Below are 25,451 nucleotides of genomic sequence, written 5' to 3' on the forward strand. Positions count from 1 at the left end.
AGACACGATTAGTAAGTAGGTGTGGGTAAGGCAATGATGTGAATGACCCCTCCGGTTGGAACCACGAAGTATGGAAAGACCAAGTGCGCAGAAGGATATCCATGCAGAAGCCTTTAACAAAGTACGTGAAGCACTGAACAAGGTCCACAATGCGAAGCAGACTAACTGGGACCTGGGCATACTAGCGTTTCTATGGGCTTATAGTGTTAGGATATTCTGACACATAGGATATAGTTAAGTTCAACTTGGTCTAGTGTAGAGTTAGGTATAGAGTTAGGTAAAGTGTGTTTCTTTACTGTTGTACATTTTGTAACTTACAATCCGACGGTCACGATATGTAGTGATCCGACGGTTCATTCTCTCCTCGGTATTACCGACACTTGATCCGTGGCTTGACACCCGATTGGTCCATGAGTTCTATTTAAAGCACATGGAGGGTCATTGTTCGGGTAATCCATGCATGAGAGAAGCTTATGTAAATTTTCATTCTTTGATTAATAAATTGCCTGTAGTACCCACGTTGGGACAGGCCGTGGATTGTTTCCCTCTTTGAGGGTTTTAACCACGTCAAAAATACTGGTGTATTGATCTGTGATTTGGTTGTGAGCGGTGTCCTTTTGGTATTCTTTCTGAGGAACTTACCCTGTAAATTCCTACATGGTATCAGATCTATTTGAGGGCCGCGTCCGTTGGTGATCCAAATCTGAAGCCGGTAGAACTGCATGCGGCTGTCGTTTCCTAGATCTGCTGTTTCTGACTGCTTTCGGGCCGAGAGGACTGCTCTGTTGTGTTCGGAGCATCTGTTCCAGTGAGGAACCCCTTTCGTTTCACGCGAAAAGGTTTCCGGTAGCCCCAGCTGCGTCATTTTTCAGATCGGGAGGTATATAGTGTTTTTGCAGTTTACTGTTATTTTCTCTCTGCTTATTTCGGTTTCGGTTTATTTAGCCCTTTTTTTTAACCAGATCTATACCTTTCATTTCTGCGTATGCTCTTTGCCCTGGGACTCTGTGCGATCTGGGCAAATCAGAAACAGAAAGGAAGGATTTTTCTCATGCGTATGCTCTTTTCCCTGCACCTTAGTGTGATCTCGGAAAATCAGAAACATTGAGAAAAATATTTAGTTTTTCGGCTAAAGCTAACTTTGAGATTTTTTTAAAAATTTCTAGTTTTTTGGCTAAAGCTAACTTCGAGCCTCAAGGTTCGTTTTTCTTTGCATATTCGTGTTGGGTTTTGTGTTTTGTGTTTTGTAGGGAAAAAGAGCTTTCTCAAGGCAAGCACGCAAACCAAGGCCCCCCCCCTCTCTCTCTCTCTCTCAAATTTTTTGTATAGATCAATTGGTTCAAAGCTATTTTAAGAGAGTAGAGGTCTTGGGTTCAAGTCTCCATTTTGTGGGGGCGGATTTTTTCATTCCCGCACATTCGCGCACTTTGCCGACAACGTCAACAATTTTTTTTTCAAAAAGCCATAACTTCTTCATCCGGAAGCCTTTTTCAGAGCCGTTTTTTTAAAACAGCCTAATTTTTCGAGATCTATCCATTGGAACACTTACTTTTAGCATCTTCAGCTTCAGTTTTAAAAAAAAAATGGAAAGTCCATGCCAAGTCATTCTTGACAGCACTAACTACTTCCAATCGGTAGCCTACATGGAAGATTTACTTAGAAGTAAAGGTCTCTTCAGAATAGCCACAGACCAAGAAAAGAAACCAAAAGATGAAGACAAGGCTGCAAAATGGGAAAATAGACAAGATCAAGCACGTGGTTTGATAGGGATGTCTATTTCTCCTGATCTTAGATTCCATATTGCAGAACTTGAGACTCCTCATGAAGCATTGGAAAAACTCGCTAAAGTTTTTGGGATTAAAAATGAAATTAGAGCCCATCAACTTGAAAATGAGTTGCTTACTTTGGATCCTAATAATTTTTCTTGCATTGAAGATTTCTTGTCCAAATTCAAGACCCTTAGATATCTCTTGGAAGGTGTTAAGGTTAAGAAAGAAGATGGTAACCTTATTTATTCCATCCTTACTAAGTTGGGACCAGCCTACTCTGTATTTGTTTCCACTTTCCATTCTACAAGGGAAGCTTTCATTTGTCAAGGAAAAAACTACAAGGCCCCTTCCTTTGACTCCTTTTGTGATTCCTTAATAAGAGAACAAGAAAAACTCTTACACCTTGGTCTTCTTAATCTTGGAAACTCTTCCACGAAAGCGTTAGCCGCCCAGCAGCAACCAAATTCAAAGAATCCTAAGAAGTCATATCCTCAAAAGAATGGTCCTAAACCAACTCAGCCTCAAAATGAAAGATCATTTCAGCAAAATGATAGGACCAATAAAAACAAATGGAAGAAGACTGATAGACATTGTAACTTTTGTAATCGAGATGGCCACTTAGAATCTAAATGCTTTAAGAAGATGGAAGCCTTGGAAGCCGCAATGAAGAAACATAACATCCATGTGGAGCATTCTTCAACTTCAACTTCATCTTCAGGAATGGCACTTTCTGCATGTCGTTGTCAATCATCTCAGTCTGGTTATGCATTAAATGTATCTTCTTCTTCTCATTCTCATGAGTGGCTCATTGATTCTGGAGCCTCTTATCACATGGCCAAAAACCAAGCCATGTTTTCTTCTTTAAATGATTGTAACACCAAAAATATATATGTTGGTGATGATAGATCTCTTAATGTTGTAGGGACTGGAACTGTTCATCTAGACAATGGTCAGTTTAATGATGTATTATGTGTTCCAACCTTATCCTGCAACCTTCTATCTGTATATCAGATAACTCATTCAGGTGAAGGTAAAATTGTTGAATTTTCACCTCATGATGTTGTAATCAAGGATCTAAAAGATCCTAAACAGATTCTAGCTACTGGTCTTGCTGATGATTCCACAAGGTTGTATAAGTTTCACAACTTTGGGTCATCAAATCTTCCCTCAGTATTTGTTGCTCATAATGATGAAGTGAGCAAACTTTGGCATGAGCGATTTGGTCACTTAAACTATCGCTCCCTTCAGCATCTATGTAAAGAAAATATGGTGACAGGTCTTCCTATGGTATCTTGCAGAGATGGTGTTTGTTCCGGATGTGTACTCGGAAAACATCATCGGGACAGTTTTGACAAACGTGCCTCTTGGCACGCCTCAGCCCCTTTACAGCTTGTGCACAGTGATTTATGTGGTCCACTTCCTGTTGCTTCATTCTCTGGCTGCAAGTATTTCTTAACTTTCATTGATGATTTCTCCAGACGCACTTGGGTATACTTCTTAAAACTCAAGAGCGAAGTATTTAACACATTTTTGGCCTTCAAAGCCTTTGTTGAAAAACAATCTGGACATCAAATTCTTAAGCTAAGAACTGATAATGGTGGAGAATATGTTAAAAACACATTCATCAACTTTTGCACCGAAAATGGAATTCAAATGCAACATACTGTTCCATACACTCCACAACAAAATGGTGTAGCTGAAAGGAAAAATCGCACCTTAAAGGAAATGGCTAATTGTATGCTGCAATCTAAAGGACTCAGTCTTAGTTTTTGGGCCGAAGCAATTAATTGTGCAAATTATATAATCAATCGCACTCCTACTAAGGTTCTAGAGAATATCACTCCAGAAGAAGCTTGGAGTTCCATTAAACCAGATGTAAGTCACTTTCGTGTTTTTGGAAGTGAAGCATGGGCCCATATTCCAGATGAAAAGCATAAAGCTTTAGAACCTAAGAGTGAGAAATGTACTTTTGTTGGATATTCTGAAGATGTAAAAGGTTATAGACTTATTCCATTTAAGTCCAAAAATGTTATCATTAGAAGAGATGTAAAATTTGATGAAAATAAATCGGCCTGCGAGCCTAGTCCGGCGGATGTGCCACCTCTTCCTATCTCTTCTACTTTTGAAAACATTTCTTCTTCAGATGATGAAAGTGAGGATGATAATCCTCCCCCACCTTCTCAGGATCCTCAACTTCCAAGATGGGTCCGTGCTACTCGGGATGCAGCAGGTGATCTTGCCGGTGATCCTACAGATCAGCGACGTACACGTTCTCAGTTTGAAAGAGCCTCTTCTTTACTGGCTCAAGCTCCAGTAAATCATGATCCTGACACTTTTGCAGAAGCTTCAGGCCATCCACATTGGGAAGCAGCTATGAATGAAGAATATCATTCATTGTTGGCAAATGATACATGGGATCTTGTTCCTCTACCAAAGGGACGCAAACTTGTTAGATGTAAATGGGTTTACAGAACCAAGTATGGACCAGATGGGAAAGTTGATAAACATAAAGCTCGTCTTGTTGCTAAGGGCTTTTCACAGGTTGAAGGCATTGACTACACTGAAACCTTCTCCCCTATTGCCAAAATGAACTCTATCCGCCTTGTTCTTTCCCTTGCTGCCTCTTTAAAATGGGAAGTCCATCAGATGGATGTTAAATCTGCCTTCTTGCATGGGGACTTGCAGGAAGAAATCTATATGGAACAACCCATTGGATTCATACAAACAGACTCCAACCTTGTTTGTCGACTTAAGAAATCCCTTTATGGTCTCAAGCAAGCTCCTCGGGCTTGGTATGCCAAAATGGATAGCTTTCTTTTAGAATCTGGCTTTTCTAGGTGTTCTTCTGACAATACTGTCTACACCAAGAAAGTGGGCAACTCTCTTATCATCCTTGTTCTTTATGTTGATGATCTTATTCTTACTGGTAGTGATCCCAACCTTATAAACCATGTGAAGTCGAGCCTTAAAAAGAAATTTGAAATGACAGACTTGTTAGCGCTTGAAATTTCACCTAGGCTGAGATAGACAAATCTCAAGGCTACATCAAACCATTACACCTCGTAGCTAGCCCTACGAGGAAGGAGAAGGCTCTCTCCGGGCAGACTCAAGGTATTTTCTCAATGGGGTGAGCAGACCAATTAGGATCAAAGATATTAGGCTAGTAAACTGATGAGGAGGGTTGATTTAAAGTTTTTTGGGGTTTTTGGTGGCAATTGGAGGGAGTGCAATTCAGGGTGTGGGGATTGAGCTCAGTTTTTGCAGGTGGGTCTTTGGGGCAAGGAAGGAGTTTGTGCTGATGCCTTAAGCTGAGATGAATGATCAAGGAAGAAAGAGAGGGAGCTAAAGAGGGCAAACAATGACTTTGAATCCTCTTTAGACAGTGGAAAACATAAATATTAAACAAAATTGAAAGCTGAGCATGGCATGCATGAATTCAAACTTTATCACTTCTTTTGTTTAATTAGCAGCAATAGAATAAGAGATGGAACACATAAACACACTTACAATGACAAGTAGGAAACACACCATCAACACAATAATCCACAAGAATCCACAATGATGTCTGCAAAACCCTGGCCTTCCTTTTCCTCAAATTGCAGAGATACAAGTAAAATATACAATAGAGCTTCTCCCTCAAGAGTCCAACCATGAAAATGAGTAAGAGAAGGCATAATATAGATCATCTAACTCCTTTCCCCACCTCTAGGGGTCGAGCTCAGCTTCCTAGGAGCAGTTTGAACTAATTCTAAACTAAGCACTAGATAATAGGCAGTCAAAACAACTTGCCTCTAAAACTTAGGTAACCCATCCATGCATTTAATATTCACTATTTACATCAAGGAAACTTCTAGAAGGGTTAAAGGAGAGTAAATGTATCCATGTGCCATGAAAATTATCCAAAAATCCATCATTTACAAGCATTAAGAGTCAACCATAGTAAAAACTGAGTTTTGCAGGCCGAAATGGTCAAACTGGCAAAATTTCCCTGAGTGGTCGCGCCCCTGCCTTGGAGTGGTCGCGCGCATTGGCAGCTGTGTTTGAGGGCCTTCCTGGTGTCCAAATCAGGTGTAAGATAGCTCATTGGAAAAGTCTGTGAGTCTACTTTCCAACCCAACTAGAATTTCTGAATTTGGAGTTGATTTGACCCCTCAAAAGTCATTTCTCCCAAGACAGCTTTCTGCAACTCAAAAAGTGGGTAGAAAGTCAAAATTTGCATGTATTTTGAGCTTTTGGAGGCCCAAATCTCCATAAAAATTTGACCCCATAAATAGACAAGTGTATTTTTGCATGAAAATTCCAAAAATGCAAAGTTTTTCTCATTCTGAGCTGTCCCCCCGAGTGGTCGCGCGCGGGGTGAGACCACTCCAATGGCCAAAACCTGTAAAATTCTCAAAAATGCCAAAAATGCCTCAAAAATCTCAAAATTTCTTGAGTTTGCTGCCAGGAGGAGGCTAATGAGTATCATGGTGAGTAAGAGAGGCCTCAGCCAAGATACAGAGCGGGTTGGTCTTCTTCCTCCTCTTGCGGGCCTTGGACAACTTCCTTTGGAGTACCTTCATCTTTGTTTTGCAAACATGCATTCTCGCCCAATAATGATTTTTCATGTTCCGTAGCAGCCTCTTGTCTTGGTTGGCTTTCTCCAACAGTCTCTCCAAGTGTGCATTCACACGGATAAGCATGGATTCCCTCTCCTTGGGCAGCAAGTCACCGGGCCTCCTACGGTTCAAACCTCGATTACCGCGGATCCTCCATAGCTCATCAAGTTCTTTCTCCGCCTCTAATTGTCTGTTGCGCTGCTCCAGATAAGTGATGGTCCATTGAGCCATTTCGAGCTTCTGCTGCAACACGAGGTTCTCCTCCTCTCTCTGTCTGATGATCTCATGCAAATCTGAAGTGAGGGAGCGAGCATCAAGGTCATTGAAATCATGACGTGTATCGCCAACTCTCTCGTCCTCAACCATGGGCTGCTTGCCCTCCCGTACTGCCTCTACTGATGAAGAATGCGAGTCCCCTTCCACCTGATGTGGAGATAACACTCGCTGACCTGCTACAAATAAGGTCCTATGACCCCTCTGATATGTAAGCTGCGGTGGGGAAGCAACATGTCTCGGAACAATAATCTCAGGCTGGTGTGATGGACCTCCCGCCTCATGAATGGCCTCTGGCTTTGGTTATGGCTGTGGTGGCACTGTAAAGAACTCATGAGAAATGAAGTCTGCCCATGGAATGCCCTGCTGACTCAACTGATGGGAAACAATGAGCTGAATGAGACCATGATGGCACAAACTCCTATGCTGCTGAGCTGGGGACTGCCTCTGAAACACGAACACCATCCTCTGAATGTCCTGGAAGAAGTAAACCGGGATGTTCATCATCCTCACTCGGGTAAAGTGCATCAGCAAGCGAATGTGACAAGCAAAGGCTCGTGAAAACCTTCCCTCACATGTGAAGTAACGCATGATAAGCCGCATGATCGGAGCATACTCCTCTCGGAGGAATCTGAAAGGAAATTTCCCTGACAAGTGATGTACGAATGCTGGCCTGACATATGGCTCAAAATAAACAAAATCCAGCCATTTGCGCTTTGGCCACACCTCACCCACATTGGGTATCCCGGTAGCCTCTGAAATCATCTCAGGAGAAAACACAAAATTCACCCCTGCAAGAGTAACCTGCCCATCATGAAGGTGCAAAACAAATAGCCGGGCCAACTCCCTGTGGTGCTGAATCTGGGCAAGCCTCTCACAAAACTGGAAACATGACATGTACTGGAAACAAGTCACTGCCAAAGGGCATGCCTGTAATTCTGCTAAAGATGTGGGCTCTTCTCTCCTATGATGACCACCTTTGCCACCCTTACGAGGCCTTTGCTGTGTCTCAACCTCCGTAGAAGAAGACCGGTCATCACCTTGCTCATTAGTTTCAGTGGTTGACATGGTGTTATTGAGCAAGGTGGAGAAAATAGACAAAGTTGACTGCTGCCCTGCCTGCAAAATGCTGAGAAGTATGCTGTTTTCAAGGGGAAAAAATCATGAGGGAAATGTTAGGGGAGGGACTTTTTCATAAGGAATGGGAAAATACATAAAAACAGGGAACTTTTAAGGAATAATTCACAAAATGTCAAACATGTTATCTCATCTCTCATCATTGGGAAATCATTTGCAAAGACATATCTTTATTGGGGAAAACATGTAATAGGGTCACCAAGGGAAAGGACAATACAATTTTCAACAGGGGGTAAAGGATAGCATGATTACAGGGGTATAGGGCAACAATGATAACTAGCATCAACAACTTGCTTTTTAATTATGTCCTTTGACTGTACATTTTGAAGCATACTCTGTTTTTCCAAGGGACTGATATGCTTTTGATGCTAAGGGGCAATAAGGGATTAATTTGCATTTGTCATAAGGGGAGGGGAAAGGCTTTATTTGACAGATTCAAAGAGAAAGGAGATGTATTGCATCTAGGGGAATAGAAGGAAAAAAGATACATAGGTTTGGGTCTGAAAACACAGCAATCTTCCTTTACAAACAGTATTTCAAGGCAACCTGTCCTTTAACAAATAGGTACAGCTGTATTTACTTTGTTTTTGTTATGAATAACAACCTCCTTTTCACTGTTTTTATGAGGACTATACACAACAATAAGTTTCTTTTGTCTTTGCAATAACTTGGCTACACATAGTAATCTTTTTCTCTGTTTTTTGTCTTTTTGTTTTATTATTGCAATTGCTCTTTCATTTTCACATCACTATTTGATCTTTGCTGTGGTTTTACATATTTTTATAATGATATTGCTGTGGGGAATGAATTAGGGTTTTGGGACAGATTTGTATAGAGGGTTTAGGGTTTAGGGATGCATATGAGAGGGATTAGGGTTTAAGGTGTAGGGAATGGGGAATTGAGATTCATTCTTTGCAAATGAGATGAGATTGAGACACATGATGACAAGTGTAAATCTAATAGGAGTAATGGAGGGAATAAAAAGGAATTAAAAACCTTGAAATCAAACATAACCCTAGCAAAATTGCCTACAAGAACAAGCAATCACTTAACCTATTTCTCTTCATAATTTTGATGATAAAAATGCACAAACACCAGCTCATCATCCTTATTTTCAACATTCAAAACATTTGAGAGGCCTACCTCGAGCAATTTACAAGTTACAAGGCAATTTGAGTGAGTTTGGGCCGGTTCTGCAAGTTACAGCTCGAGTGGTCGCGCGCAGCTCGAGTGGTCGCGCGCAGGGTTGGAGTGGTCGCGCGCAGCTCGAGTGGTCGCGCCAGTGTAAAATTTGCACTGCGGAGGAGGGCTCGAGTGGTCGCGCACCGCCCAGGTGGTCGCGCACCCTGCCCGAGTGGTCGCGCACCAGAGAAACTCTCCAATTTCACTGCAATTCGACCTCCTTCACTATTTTCGCCCTCTTGCTCCTCTTTGTTAGCTCATAGAGGCATAATGAAATGTTTAGAGGGAAATTTAGCTCTTGTAGGTTGAATTTGAAAAAATTAAATCACAAAACCCACTCTCTAATGTTCTATTTTGGCATTCACTTTAACACTGTTTCTTGAGTTGTTTTGTCCTGAATTTAGCTTTTGAGGCACTTTAACTCCGTTCTTTTTGCAGGTTGACCATCTGATGGACTCCGGCGAGGAGACCAGGGTTATTGCCGGCATTTTGAAAACTTTTGAAATTTTCCTTATTTTTGCAAATATTACATGACCTTGGGTTTAAAAACAGGGTTTTTAAATCCAAGGTATAAATGATCTGTACCTGATGAAAAATATCAATGGAACATATGTACAAACCTCCTTCTGGCTTGCTGGGCACTCATGGACCTTTGACTCGTGACCTTGCAGTGATTTTTGACCAAAACCCTAGACCTAAGACTTGGGACCTCAAGACAAAAATAAAAACAAGTATGACCCAACCTCATTTATGATATGACCTGATCCAGCAAAGCCAAGAAGGGAACAAGGACCAGCTCCTCCATTAGTTTTATGGCATGCCTAACGGGATGCAAAACTGACACTGATGAGACACCTACCTATGCATATGCAAAGAGCTTTTGATCACCGATGGAGGGCTCAAGACCGACACTAACAAGACTTAGGACACTTACACTATTTTCTCGGTCTTCAAGTCTTGCAATCCAAGGAGGGTATTTTCCTTTCCCAGTCCAAGTATGCTTGTGATATTCTTCGTCATTTTCACATGGAAGACTGTAAGCCAGCCCCTTCTCCCTTTCAGTCTGGAGTCAAACTTTCAGTCTCTTGTACTTCTCCTGAAGTTGATGCTACCTTATACCGTCAACTTGTAGGAAAACTCTTGTATTTAACCCATACTCATCCTGACCTTTCCTTTGCTGTTGGCCTTGTTGCTCGTTTTATGCAAAACCCCCGTGAAAGTCATTGGAAAGCAGCTAAAAGAATACTTCGTTATGTTCGAGGTACAGTACAGTTTGGGATTCATTACAGTGCCAAAGCAGCTCCTCTATTAGTTGGTTTCATTGATTCTGATTGGGTTGGTGACCCTGATGATCGGAAGTCTACTGCCGGTTATGTCTTCACTCTTGGTTCAGGACCTATTACATGGGCTTGTAAGAAACAGGCTTCCATTTCTCTTTCGTCAGCAGAAGCAGAGTATCGTGGTGCCATGGAAGCTAGTAAGGAAGCCTTGTGGCTTCGTCAGATCCTATCAGAGTTTGGCTTTGAGCAGCAGCATCCAACCACACTTTGGTGTGATAATCAAAGTGCCATTCAGCTATGCAAAGATCCAGTCCAGCATCAGCGCAGCAAACACATTGAACTACACATGCACTTCATCAGAAAGCTCATTCATGACCATGTTCTTGAAGTGTAATATTGTCCAACAGATGATCAGGTTGCAGACATCTTCACAAAGGCTCTCACAGAGGCGAAGTTCACTAAACTTCGATATATGCTTGGAGTTCAGGAAGTTGTCACTAAGGGGGGATAGGCTCTAGTGCCTCCTTCCTTCTCCTATTGTGTCATATTTGTAAATCCTTCAATCCTATCCCAAGTTGTTCTTAAGGGGGGATGTTAGGATATTCCGACACATAGGATATAGTTAAGTTCAACTTGGTCTAGTGTAGAGTTAGGTAAAGTGTGTTTCTTTAACATTGTACATTTTGTAACTTACAATCCGACGGTCACGATATGTAGTGATCTGACGGTTCATTCTCTCCTCGGTATTACCGACACTTGATCCGTGGCTTGACACCCGATTGGTCCATGAGTTCTATTTAAAGCGCATGGAGGGTCATTGTTCGGGTAATCCGTGCATGAGAGAAGCTTATGTAAATTTTCATTCTTTGATTAATAAATTGCCTGTAGTACCCACGTTGGGACAGGCCGTGGATTGTTTCCCTCTTTGAGGGTTTTAACCACGTCAAAAATACTGGTGTATTGATCTGTGATCTGGTTGTGAGCGGTGTCCTTTTGGTATTCTTTCTGAGGAACTTACCCTGTAAATTCCTACATATAGGACCACATGCAAGAACCTGACCATGTAGGCACTGCCAAGGCTAGAGTATAAAGCAAACGCTGTAAGCCCTATAGTACATGAAAAGCTTAGACCATGCATGATAGCACCAGTAGATATGACGGTTCGTGGAACCTTGGAAGAAGAAATCCAACAGGGAAATTCTAGGCTCCAAGAACTTGAAGAAGAAAGGGTACGATTAAGGAAGAAAAGCACTCTGGTAGACGCGGAAGTCAAGAAGCTGGAGGATGAGATAAAGGAAGATTTTCTCAGTAAAAAGACCATGGTGATAAGGCAGGATGCGCACGATCACGATGACAAGTTTGAGGCCTATTGCTGCGAATTGATTAGTTTGATGCCTTGGCTTGGACCGCACATTACTAAGCGAATCGACCAGGGTAGTGCGTTGCAGATGATAAAGTGTGCGATGCCGCCCGTAACAATAAAAGGTGGGTATTTTCCAGGAAACGTGATGGATGATAGGATGAAACTTTACACAGGTGGTGCGACCACCTGACTAGCTAAGGGAAGTATAGTATTAACGCTCTAGGCAGTTGAAAGGAAGCACGAGACTATAAACTATTCTACTCGGGAGCTGTGCGATGTTGGAGCTACGCATAGAAGCAAAGCGTCACAAGGTCTACAACTGCGCACGGGGGGCTGCGCTACATCATGGGTTGGCTAGAAATGACCGTTGAATTCACTATTCACGATGGGATGCTCAACTTGAGACCAAATGGAGCGGGCGACACGCATTTAAGACGTGATTTATGGGAAAGATTTAGGAAAATCTGCCACCAAGGGAGCATTAATGAACCAGATTTGGGGGGAACGGTCGAATTCAAATTCAAAAAGCACTATAAATTACAAGGGGTTTCCCAACAAAAAACACTTGGTCATTTGCAAATTGAGCTATTGAGCAGAGCCCTGTTTGTTTTGTGCCGAGTGTTGATTGAGCCCCTGAGTTCGCAAGTGATAGATTTTTGGACGGACATGATGGAAGCAGTTGAGGAAGTTATGGAAATCATAGAAATGACTGTCGAAGAGGCCGCGCAGGCCCTGACTATGGGGGATGCTTCGAAAGGCACTGGGATTGTGGCAGAAATCTCGAAATCACCGCGCACACCAAGAACAAAGAAGGATAAATAAGCGATGGTTCCTGTATGTGTGTCCCCGCAGAACCCATTTCACACCAAGCTGTCAATGGAGGAGAAGGGGAAATTTGTCACCGTAGATACCGATAAAGAAGAAGAAGACTTGGAGGACCTTATCATCGAAGAAGATGAGGACGAAGGCATGGAGAAGGAAAACGAGCCTGCGCACCCCGCGACAAAGCTACCCGCCTATGTCCCTCCATGGAAAGGTAAGGCTGAAGTGCCCAAGGACCTTGACGAGACCAAGAGCTCGCTCCAGACCCTGCTCCTCCCAGAAAATATTATTTTTGAGGGAACACACCTGGGACAGGTGCTGAGCTTAAAATTTGAAGATTGGGACCTCGCTAACCACGAGAAGTTCCCTCACCTTGAAACCTCACACCTCATGAAGCCCAAGCAGAACACCGCGGTAGGGGTTATAGAATTAGAGCTGCGAAAGTGGTTGCACAGAGTGGAAAAGGCCGGGCTACTTAACTTGCTCTGGGTGCCGCATTTCCACTGCGCCCCAATAACAATTTTCATCATCAGGCAGCTGCTCTGCCTAGTGCATGATGGGTGTTTGTGGTTGGAGGATCCCATCCCCATCACGACAGACTTGATTCACTGCATTTCCCAGCTTCCATGCAAAGGAGAGGACCCCGCAGACATCTCGAAAGGGAAGAGCAATGACTTGGCCATCGCGAAGGCCATGAAGAAGAAATACAAGCTGGCGAAGAAGAAAAGGGGCTATGCCATATCCAGCATCAACGATAAAGCAGTGAGAGTGGCGACCCAAATACTGGTCGGTAAGGTTATGCGCAAGTGTCGCGTGGACAAGGTACCTGTGCCAGTGGTAGCACTTGTTGAATAGTGCGCGGAGGGGGTCTAATTTAACTGGTACGAGTTCCTCTACAAGGAATTCTTGGAGAATTTCTGGGAAGCTCAGGAACAGGGAAAAATGTTCCACTATGCGTGGCTTTTGCTATCCATAGTACTTGTGGTAGGGGAATTGCCAAAAGATAGTCAATTCCCCACAATTGACAAGGATCTATCGGAGGCCACGAAGTACACTTCGCTCTGGGCCACAAAGGATGCAAATAGGATCCACGATAGTAAGATATTCTAGGTGTTCATGGAGATGAACCTCAGAATGGGGATCAACCGCAAGCCGTGGTTGTCGCCCACTGTCTACAATAGCCTGCAGAGTTTTGCGGAATTTAAAGTGGACATCCATAGCATATACATTAGAGCGTGCAAGGACTCTGCCAAACAATGGAGAAAGATACCCCTTGTAGCCACGGACAATGTCATCTTTAATGTACTAGAGACATGGCCGCCGGAGTGGCGCGCTCTAGACATCGCGGAGATAGATAAGTCAGCCGCATAGAGGAAGAAAGAAGAGGCCAAACTGTGCATCACACAATTGGCAGAAAAGAGAAGGAAGGAGGCAATAGTAGCAAAAGCGTGGGCAGCGTGGGATGCTGCATAGACAACAACTGAACAGGAAAAGGTCACAGCAGCAGCAGCATAGGAGGTAGCCACAAATGCGCGCGAGGGCCAAATGTCACCTTCGCATTGGTAGGAAGCAGAGGAAGAAGAGGGAGGCGCAGACCCACAAACCACGTCAACACAGTTGAAGCGGTAGCACCCGACCGAGTGGAGAGGGCCGCACAAGAAGGTTAAGGCATTAAAGTTATCTATTGAACAGATCACCCTAACCGAGGGTGATCTGCATGACATTGGCGAGACAGTGTGCGATGTCACCTCCGAGGCCCTCCAAAATTTTATACAGGAGAACCCGATTGTGTTGGGGGCCCTCAGAGCATAGCTGCAGGAGTTGCACGTGTGCCCTCCTCCGGTTCGTACCCTTTCAACCAGCCTTGCAATCAGAACAATGGCAGAAGAATAAATGTTGCGCGCTCAATGACGAATACCATAGTGCTACCAGAAGGGGCACTAGTGACAACAAATGAGGCCGATAGGCCTACGGTTAGCGCGCTGAAGGGTCTCGCATCAACATAGATGCACTCCCATGGGAGACCTTATACGTTCTACAGGATGGGATAGCTGCAGAACTACAGGCTAGGGAGAGCTGCGCGCTGCAAGTCCTCAACGAGCAGAAAATCAACATGGAATAGTTGAGCTTGCAGTGTGACGAACTAGTGTCACAAAATTGACAGCTGGTACAGGTACTAGATGAAGCTTGCCAAAGCGTCCTGGAGTTGGCCATCCCAACATATACACCAATAGAGGCGCGCATCCACAGGCTAGAAGCAGGGGTGTGCGAGGTGTGGGAGGAAATGAAAAAGGTTCAGCTGGAGCTGAACCTTCAGATTGCAGAGATGCGGTTAAAGTTGCAATTGTCCACCCCTCCATAATTTAGAGAACAACGTGCTAGTGCTATTACAGTGGGACTGGATGAGATTGGCAGTGCAGTGCGAGACTGCACCAGCATGTTGGAAGAGTCATTTGAGGTCCTCACAAATCTGCAGGAGGACCCCAACATCCAGTGCTTAGAGATAGAGGCACGAGAACTCCAACAACAGTATGACAACGTCAAAGGAACTGCGCAGACGGTGGCCCTCACTAAGAGGCTCACGCGGATGCAACAAGCCAAAGTGCTGAAAAAACAGGTGGATGCAGCACGAAATAAGGAAGCAGTCCTGAAGGCACGTGTTCAACCTTGGATCGACGAGGCCTTCACCATCACAGTAGAAATTGAAGGGGGTCTAAGTGGGATAGGTGGGTGGCCACCAAGATCCATTCCTCCCCAATGATCCAGGTGGATCTTGGTGGCCACCCACCTATCCCACTGATCTGGATTTTAAATAGGAATGCAACAAATTACAGAGATAACCATAAACACAGAGATGCAATAGAAATAATACTTCATTTCATTAAGGTAAAATACTGAAATATGCTTACAAATATCAATGGAAATAAACCAGCTAGGGTGATGGTAGCTTATCCTTGAGAAGAGATGTGGTGGCTACATGCCTTTGAACTGTGTTACAATGAGGCTCGAAGGCCTATTTATTGTTAAGAAACAATGGAAAACCCTAAACATCCAAAAACCTAACCCTAGAAGATGAAACGCCAAACTGTGGGCCCCGTTTGGGTAAATTGGTATATCAACCTCTCGGGGTCGTAACTTCGGCATACAATCTCCATTTGACGAACACAGTATCTCGTTAGAAAGATATATATGAGAAAGACAACTTTGGGAAGAGCAACATCAGTTTAGAACCCATGTTTCTCCTAGTTTTCCCAAAAAATGTTGTTTAGGGCCTCAAAATGGCTCTGGAAGTTCAGGACCTGAAAAACTGCTAAAAATAGTAAACTGTGCTACAATTAAGGAAACTGAAAAGCTAAAAGAAACAATGGTGGGGGTCCAAGTGGACTTGGCAGGTGGCCACCAATATCCACCTAGATCATTCCTCCCTCCTTAGGAAGCAATGGTCCCCATTGCGTTGAGTTCCTCCATGAGATGAGGAAACTTCAACTGAACTTTGTCCCTAGTGAGCCACTTGCCTTGGTGAAGGAGTTGGCCTGCTTTGACAACTCGATACAATTGGATATTCTACTGGTGAGTGTACTTGATCTGTGTGTCCATGATCTGATCAGTTGCATCTTGTTTCATGCAATCTGGATTTAACTCTATGGGTGTGAGCAGTTCTACAATGTCGGATGTGTCTAGTAATGGTGGAAAGTATGGCTGAAGGCGGTCCACATTGAACACTGGGTGCAGGCCAAGGAATGGGGGAATGTTGAGCTCAAATGCATTGTCTCCCATAGCCTTGGTAATGGTGTAAGGACCATATCAGAGTGGTCTAAGTTTCTGATAGGCTCTGGTAAGGCATTCCTTTTGCAAATGAAACTAGACTTTGTCACCCACCTGAAACTTGTGTGGCACCCGATGTTGATCATGTCGCTGCTTGTACTTGGCATTTGATTTCTCTAGAATGTCATGGACTTGCTGGCGAATATGTTGGATGTGTTCAATGAAGCTATTTTCCTTATCTGTTTCAGACTAGACATGAGCCGAATCTGCGTGAGTAGCTGCAAATGGCATGGCCACATCAATGGGACATAATGGCTGGAATCCCAAGCCCACCTGAGAAGGGCTATGGACAGTCGAGCTGTGGAGAGACCAGTTGTAGCTGTGTTGAACATAGGGGAGGCTCTTGTCCGATGTGCGTGTATACTTTGAGTTGTAGATGTGCAGAATGTGTACGATCATCCTGTTTTCAACCTTTGTCAGAGTGGTTGGAGATGGCCAATTTCGAATGACTTGGATCTCAGATGGATCCACATGCACCCCCTATTCATCAATAATGTATCCCAAATACTAAACCTGGGTCATGCCAAAAGTGCATTTCTCCAAATTGGCACATAACTTGTGTTGCCGCAGTGTTTGGAGAACCTGTCGGATGTGGTGGAGGTGCTCTTCCCAACTCTGGCTGAAGATCAGGATGTCATCCAAGTATACCACTACAAATGAGTTGGTGAATGGCCACAAGATGTCATCCATTAGCCTCATGAAGGTTGTAGGAGCATTCGTCAATCCGAAAGGCATCACCAACCATTCAAACAGGCCCTCCTTGGATTTGAAGGTAGTCTTCCACACATCGGAGGGTTCGATTGGTACTTGGTGATATCCTTAGTTCAAATCGATCTTGCTGAAATATTTTGCCCCCTTCAATTGGTCCAAGAGGTCATCAATCTGTGGGATCAGGTACCTATTACGGACAATGATCTTGTTCAGTGCCCGATAGTCAATACAAAGTCTCCAAGTCCCATCCTTCTTCTTTACCAACACGACTGGGCTCCCATAGGGCGATGAACTTGGATGGATGTGACCTTTCTACAACAGCTCCTTCATTTGCCTCTTTATTTCATCATTCTCTAGAAAAAAGCACTGGTAGATTCGTCCATTGGGCAGTGACACACCTGGGGTCAGATCGATGGAGTGCTTGACCTGACAGTGCAGAGGAACCCCTGCGAGGGAGGTGAAGATGTCCTCATACTCCTCCACAACCTTGTCCATCTGTAGTTGTCGTGCGAAGGGGCCTTCTCTGGAGGTCGTGGCCACTGTCTTCTTCTTTCCTTGAGGGCGTATCATCAGGAAATTTTTTTTCCTGGTTTTGGAAACGAGCTTACTACATTGTTTTGCAGTAATCAAAGAGATGGCAGTAGGCGGTGCTACCTCCGGTATCCTGTATAGCTTAGTTCCAAAAGTTACAATAACAACACAGGGCCTTGATTCATACACAACATGTCACTTCCACAAGTATGGTTGTCCTAGTAATGCAAACTTCAAGGGGAGAAATGTCAGACAATACCTCATCCGTGAAGGGCTTGATGTTGTATGGAAGGTGACACTGCTGGATCACACGAAGCTCCCGTCCTTGGTGAAGCCACCCGATGGTGTATGGTTGTGGATGTGCTGTCGTCGATAAGCCCAATCGCTTCACAACCTCTATTGAAATGAGGTTCTTTTGGCTCTTGCTGTCAACAATGAACTGTAGCGGGTGTTAGTGTCAGTCTTTCCAGCCTTCCTCTAGTGATCAAATATGCTCTTACAAAGTGGTCTCAGAGTGTCAAGGTCAAATTTTGTCATTTCAGTGAGTCTTCAAGCAAAATTTGGTCACTAGGCATTAGGTCTAGGGTTTGCTCTCACTCTTTTCAAAGTTGCCCAAATGCCAATCTATGTCACTATTCAGCTGAGTCTATCATCATTCATAGGGTTTTCATTGTCATCTCAGTGTCTAATGAGTCATTTTACACCTTGTTCATGCTTCAGTTGCGCCTAGGTAAGGTCATTTCCCTCTCCTAGGGTTTTGAAGGCAATTTCTCTTGGACGGTCAAATCATTGGCAAAACTTGTTTCCTGATGTTCATACACCTTCCCCTATCCTTAAAGTACCTTACCAAATGCTTCCCATCACTGAGATTCCCCAAATTCCTCATTTTCGCACAAACCCTAGTTTCTAGCTACAACCTGGCAATTTTCTAGGTTGGGCCTGTGTTTTGCCCTTTTGGACCCCTTCCCCTCACTCAATCTCTGAGATTCCACTTTCCCCTGCTTCCTAACATCCCTCCCTACTTCCAAAAATTTCCCCAAGAATTTAGAAGCCCCTTATCCCCTTCATTTCGCTTCATTTCGACAAAATTCCTTGTTTCACACATCGGGATAAGTTTCACTCAAAAGATGTTTCAGAGAAATCAAAGATGAATTTTGGAAAACTGAGAGAGGTTTTTGTCCACAACATGCCAAAGAAGAAAAACCTCCTTCACTTTTTGCACATGTGTCATGGTTTTAGAGAAATGTCAAAAATACAATCGCTAGATCCAAGGAGGTTGGCCAAGGCACTAAAACGACGGAAAAGGCCCAATCCACTCCAAATTTTGGCCAAAGCCTCTTTGACTGAGCATGGTACTTGATTGGGGACTCCCAGCCCAAATTTCAAGAAATTTGGAGAAAATTTTGTCAATTGTGAATCTTTTGTGCCAAACACAGGTTTTTGCCCCCAACGCGTAGCGCGCCGCGCGCGACCCTTAAGATGGGCAACTCCATTTCAGGAAAACTCAGAATTTTTGGATTTTTCATGCAAAAATACACTTTCTCAGCAATTTCCAAGAAATTCCACCAAGTTTTGAGCCTCCAGAAGGTAAAAAAACATGCAAAAAATGACTTTCTGCCACTTTTTTGACACACAGGAAGCAGTCTTGGGAGATTGCAATTTTGGAGGGGCAAATGGACACCAAATTCATAAATTCCACTTGGGTTGGAAAGTAGACATCCAGAACTTTCCAACAAGCCCACTTTTTCCTCATTTGGACACCTGGAAGTGCCTCAAACGTTGCTCCAAAGGCGCGCTACGTGTTCAGAATTAGGGCACTACACGTTGGGCAATTTTCACAGAAATGCACCTACAGCTCAGCAAAACGCAGTTTTGACTGGATTTGACTTTTTGGAGTGGATTTTGATCCTCCTTGTTGTAAATGATGTAATTTTATGATATTTTGACACTCATTTATCTCTTCTAGAAGATTCATTCATGAGATAGGCAAAAATTTAATGAATGAATTGGTTTCCTAGCTTATAGAGGCAAGTTGTTTTGACTGCCTAGATTTTAGTGCTCAGTTTGGAATTGGTTGAAACAGCTCCTAGGATAGTGAGATCGACCCCTAGAGGCAAGGAAAGGTGTTAGCTTGCCTATATTATTTATTTTCTTAGTCATTTTCATGGTTGGACTCTTGAGGGAGAAGCTTCTATTGTATTACTCATTGTATCTCTGCAATTTTTGGCAAAGGAAGACCAGGGTTTTGCAGTCCTTTTTGGGATTCCTGTGGTTACATGTATTGATGGTGTGTTTATCTTTGTACTTGTAAGTTTGTTATGTGATTCATCTTCTTACTTTTCCTTCTGCAAATTAGGCAAGTGAAGTGTTAAAGTAGAATTCATGATTGCCATGCTCTGCTTTTAAGTTTGCTTAATATCAATGTTTTCATCTGTTTAAGGAGAACTCAAGGTGTTTACTTGCTCTCCTTAGCTCCTCACCAGTCATTCTTGCCCATCTGACTCTTTCAAAGGCATCAATACAGTCTCCTACCTTGCCCCAAAGAACCCCCTGCAAAAACTGTGTCCAATCCCTGCACCCAAAATTGCCTTTCCCCGATTTTCCACCAAAATCCTAAAAATCTCAAATCAAACCTTTTATCAGTTTACTAGCCTAAAATCAGTGTTTTTTATTGGTTATCTCCGCCCTTTGAAGATCTTTGCCGAGATATACCGGAGAGAGCCCTCTCCTGCCCCGTAGGGCTAGCTACGAGGCTAAGTGGTTTGATGTTGCCTTGGAGTTTGCCTTTCTCAGCCTGAGGTGAAATTTCAAGCGCTAACAGCGGGGAGCCCTTTACCCGCATCTGGGAGTGGAAGAGACACTCCTCCTCCTCTGGATCTTCGGGTTCCTCCTTCTGGATCTTCGTGGTGGGAACGATGGCATTGGGCTCTGCATCAATAATTTGCTTCCCTTTGTCATTCCCCTTGTCAGGTTCCGACTCAGAGTCAGAACCTGCATCCAATTCTGGAACCTTTAGCTTACCCACCAGTGACTGCTTGGGCCGACACTCACTTGTGTTATGAGTGGAGCTCTTATGGAACTCACACCACTTTCCTGTGTCCTTTTTCGACTTCGCGACACTGTTCTTTGCTTGCAACTTTGGTAGGTTGTCTTAGGCCTCCCTGCCTTGGCTTTGTACTTTGTTCTACGGTTTGGGGGCACCTTTCCCTTGCTTTGGATTTGCAGATCCAAAGTCTCACTTCTTCTGTTTAAACTTTTGCTCGACCCTGACAGCATATCAGTATGCAGTGCCGAGCGAGGAGATGTCCAGGAATTTTATTTCTTCCTGGATGTACTTGTGCAGGAATCCAAGGTATTTGAGTACCAAATGCTGCTCCGAATCCTTGATACCTAACTTTGTGTGAAGGGTATGTAAAATATTGGTGAACTCCGACAAGTCTTGGTCCCTTCCCTACCACAGCATGGTCCACTTTATGTATTGATCCTCATAGCTTTCGACAGGGTATTATTGCTCCTTGATGGCATCTCCGAATGAATTCCAAGTGGGTGCAGCTGAAAATAGTGAGCCTGTACTTTCATCCTTATGCTTGCAGTAGGTTTCCCACCAGTCCTTGACGTGGGGGGCTGCTTTGGGAAGAGTGAAAATAATCTTTTCCCGACTGGAAAAATCATGAATAGAAAAATAAACCTCTAGTAGATTTAACCATTTATCGATGGCATCTACGTCTATCTGACCCTTGAATATGGGGATTTCAAAATTAACTTGTACCTTAAATGGTGTGGCGTTTCCATAGTAGTTGTTGGAAGCCGATGCGTCGTTCCTAGGTAGCAGCTGGAGGATCTAGGCAAAGTTGTCCATCATTGTGTTCCTTTGTCACTCAAGGGCTTCTTCGAGCAAGATTTTCATAGGATCCCCTGCCCCCTCGTCTTTCTTTTCATCCACCATGGGAGGCCGTCGGGATTTGCGAGGCTGGTCTTGCAAAGGTTTGACCAGTTCAAGCCCTAACTCCTTATATCTCAACCTCATTGGGGACATGAAAAGAAAAACTGAGAGAAAAGCAGACCACTCTGAAAGGTCACATCCATCCAAGTTCATTGTCCTGTGGGAGCCCGATTGTGTTGGTACAGAAGAAGGATGGGACTTGGAGACTTTGTATTGACTATCGGGCGTTGAGCAAGATCACTGTCCATAATAGGTACCTTATCCCACATATTGATGACCTCTTGGACCAACTGAAGGGGGAAAAATATTTCTGCAAGATTGATTTGAAGTCAGGATATCACCAGGTACCATTCGAACCTTCCGATGTGTGGAAGAATGCCTTCAAAACCAAGGAGGGCCTGTTCGAATGGTTGGTGATGCCTTTCGGATTGACGAATGCTCCTGCAACCTTCATGAGGCTAATAGATGACATCTTGCAGCCATTCACCAACTCATTTTTAGTGGTATACTTGGATGACATCCTGATCTTCAGCCATAGTTGGGAAGAGCACCTCCACCACATCTGACAGGTTCTCCAAACACTGCGACAGCACAAGTTATGTGCCAATTTGGAGAAATGCACTTTTGGCATGACCCAGGTTCAGTATCTGGGATACATTATTGATGAACAGGGGGTGCATGTGGATCCATCCAAGATCCAAGTCATTCGATATTGGTCATCTCCAACCACTCTGATAGAGCTTCACAGCTTTCTAGGTCTTGCTAACTTCTACCACAGGTTCGTGTTGGGATTTTCTCATATCACTCGGCCCTTGAGTCAAGTCACCAAGGGAGGAGTGAAAGCAAAATTATCTTGGTTTGAATATCAACATAGGGAATTCACAGAGTTGAAAGATCGCCTCTACACGACACCTGTGCTGGCATTAGCAGACTTGCAATAACCATTTGAGGTCGAGACATATGCCTCTGACTATGCTATTGGGGTAGTCCTTACTCAACATGGGCATCCAGTGGCATATCACACTAAGACACTTTCAGACATAGTCCGGAAGTATCCCACTAATGACAAAAAGATGTGTTCTATTGTGCCGGCATGGCGACAATGGAAGCATTACATTTTGGGGAAGGAAACGGTCATCCACACAGACGATTGACCCCTACAGTTCATACAGACCCAAGGGAAATTACAGAATGATCGCCATCAAAAGTGGTCCACATACCTGCAACACTTCCATTTGAATATCAAGTATAAGAAGGGTAGCACCAATAATGTTGCCGATTGCCTTAGTCGACCACCAATCATGGCGTTAACTACTGTGCTCAACTCTTGTGGGCACGATACTTCTGATTGGCCACTTCTCTACAAAATCAACCCAGAATTTGGCCACACATACTAGACACTCTTGGAGGGTCAGCATGTTCTAGATTTTCACCTCTAGGATGCCCTGTTATGCCACCTGGGTCACCTTTGTGTTCCTTCAAGCGAGCGTGCCAAGGTGATTTGGGAAGTGCACTATAGCCAGGTTGTTGGACATTTTGGGGTCGAGAAAACGGTGGTAGTGCTGGAGAAGTATTTCTATTGGCTGAATCTTCGACATGATGTCAGGAAGTACATCAGATCATGCACTGCTTGCACCATTGCCAAACCAACCATCAAGAAGCAAGGCCTCTATACCTCATTGCCTACCCCTAGTCAACCTTGGGAATTAATCTTGTCAGGTCTTCCTTCCACTAAGCAAGGAAACCATTGTGTTTTTGTGGTCGTCGACACATTCTCGAAGATGGCCATTATGGCCGTCTGCAAGAAGAATATCACACCAGAAGCCACTACTAAAATCTTCTTTGAACGAGTGTGGGTACACTTTGGGATCCCACAGCCTATCATCTCAGATCAGGACAGTAGGTTCCTCAGTACATTTTGGTCCAGTCTCTGGTCGATGCTCGACACCAAACTCACTAAGTACAGAGCCTTCCATCCTCAAACTGATGGCTAGACAGAAGTTGTCAACAGGATGGTCGTACACATTCTGCGCATGTACAACTCAAAGTATCCACCCACATGGGATGAGAGCCTCCCCTATGTTCAACACAGCTATAACCGGGTAGCTACAACCAGGCTCTCCATAGCTCGACTGTCCATAGCCCTTTTTAGGTGGGCTTGGGATTCCAGCTACTATGTCCCATTGATGTGGCCATGCCAGTTGCAGCTACTCACGTAGATTTGGCTCATGTCCAGTCTGAAACAAATAAGGAAAATAGATTCATTGAGCACATCCAAAATATTTTTTAGCAGGTCCATGACATTCTGGGGAAATCAAATGCCAAGTACAAGCAGCGACATGATCAACATCGGGTGCACACAAGTTTCAGGTGGGCGACAAAGTATGGTTGCATTTGCAAATGGAACGCCTTACTGGAGCCTATCGGAAACTTAGACCACTCCGATATGGTCCTTACACCATTACCAAGGCTGTGGGAGAAAATGCATTTGAGCACAACATTCCCCCATTCCTTGGCCTGCACCCAGTGTTCAAGGTGGACCGCCTTCAACCATACTTTCCACCAATACTAGACACATCCAACATTGCAGAATAGCTCACACCCACATAGTTAAATCCACATTGCATGGGAAAAGCTACAACTGATCAGATCATGGACACAAAGATAAAGCAAACTTGCCAACAGAATATCCAATTGTATCGATTTGTCAAAGCAGGCCAACTCCTTCACCAGGGCAAGTGGCTCACCAGGGACCAAGCTCAGCAGAAGTTTCCTCATCTCATGGAGGAACTTAATGCAATGGGGACCATTGCTTCCTAAGGGGGGAGGAATGATCTAGGTGGATATTGGTGGCCACCTACCAAGTCCACTTGGACCCCCACCATTGTTTCTTTCAGCTTTTCAGTTTCCTTAATTGTAGCACAATTTACTATTTTTAGGAGTTTTTTGGGTCCTGAACTTCTGGAGCCGTTTTGAGGCCCTAAACGACGTTTTTTACTGATCCGGATTTAAATAGGAATGCAAAAAATTATAGAGATAAACACATAGATGCAGTAGAAATAATGATTCATTTCATTAATGTAAAATACTGAAATATGCTTACAAACAACAATGGAAATAAACCAGTTAGGGCGATGGTAGCTTATCTCTAAGAAGAGAAGTGTCGACTACATGCCTCTGAACTGTGTTACAATGAGGCTACAAGGCCTATTTATTGTTGAGAAATAATGGAACACCTGAAACATCCAAAAACCTAACCTTAGAATATGAAATGCCAAACTGTGGGCCCCGTTTGGGTAAATTGGTACATCAACTTCTCGGGGTTGTAACTTTGGCATACGATCTTCGTTTGATGCACACAATATCTCGTTAGAAAGATATATCCGAGAACTAAAATTTTGGGAAGAGAAACATGGTCCATTGTCGATGGATCCATGTTTCTCCCTGTTTTCCCAAAAAACATCGTTTAGGGCCTCAAAACGGCTCCGGAAGTTCAAGACCCGAAAAACTCCTAAAAATAGTAAACTGTGCTATAATTAAGGAAACTGAAAAGCTGAAAGAAACAATGGTGGGAGTCCAAGTGGAATTGGTAGGTGGCCACCAATATCCACCTGGATCATTCCTCCCCCCTTAGGAAGCAATGGTCCCCATTGCGTTGAGTTCCTCCATGACGTGAGGAAACTTCTACTGAACGTGGTCCCTGGTGAGCCACTTTCCCTTGTGAAGGAGTTGGCCTGCTTTAACAACTCCATACAATTGGATATTCTGATGGCAAGTGTGCTTGATATGTGTGTCCATGATCCGATCAATTTCAGCTTGTTCCATGCAATCTGGGTTTAACTCTGTGGGTGTGAGTTGTTCTGCAATGTCGGATGTGTCTAGTAATGGTGGAAAGTATGGCCGAAGGCGGTCCAAATTGAACACTGGGTGCAGGCCAAGGAATGGGAGAATGCTGAGCTCAAATGCATTGTCTCCCACAACTTTGTAATGGTTTAAGTACCATATCGGAGTGGTCTG

Source organism: Pinus tabuliformis, chromosome 8 (genome assembly GCF_031772625.1).
Source record: "Pinus tabuliformis cultivar Carrire ecotype Pingquan chromosome 8, CPIR1, whole genome shotgun sequence".
Classification (NCBI taxonomy): domain Eukaryota; kingdom Viridiplantae; phylum Streptophyta; class Pinopsida; order Pinales; family Pinaceae; genus Pinus; species Pinus tabuliformis.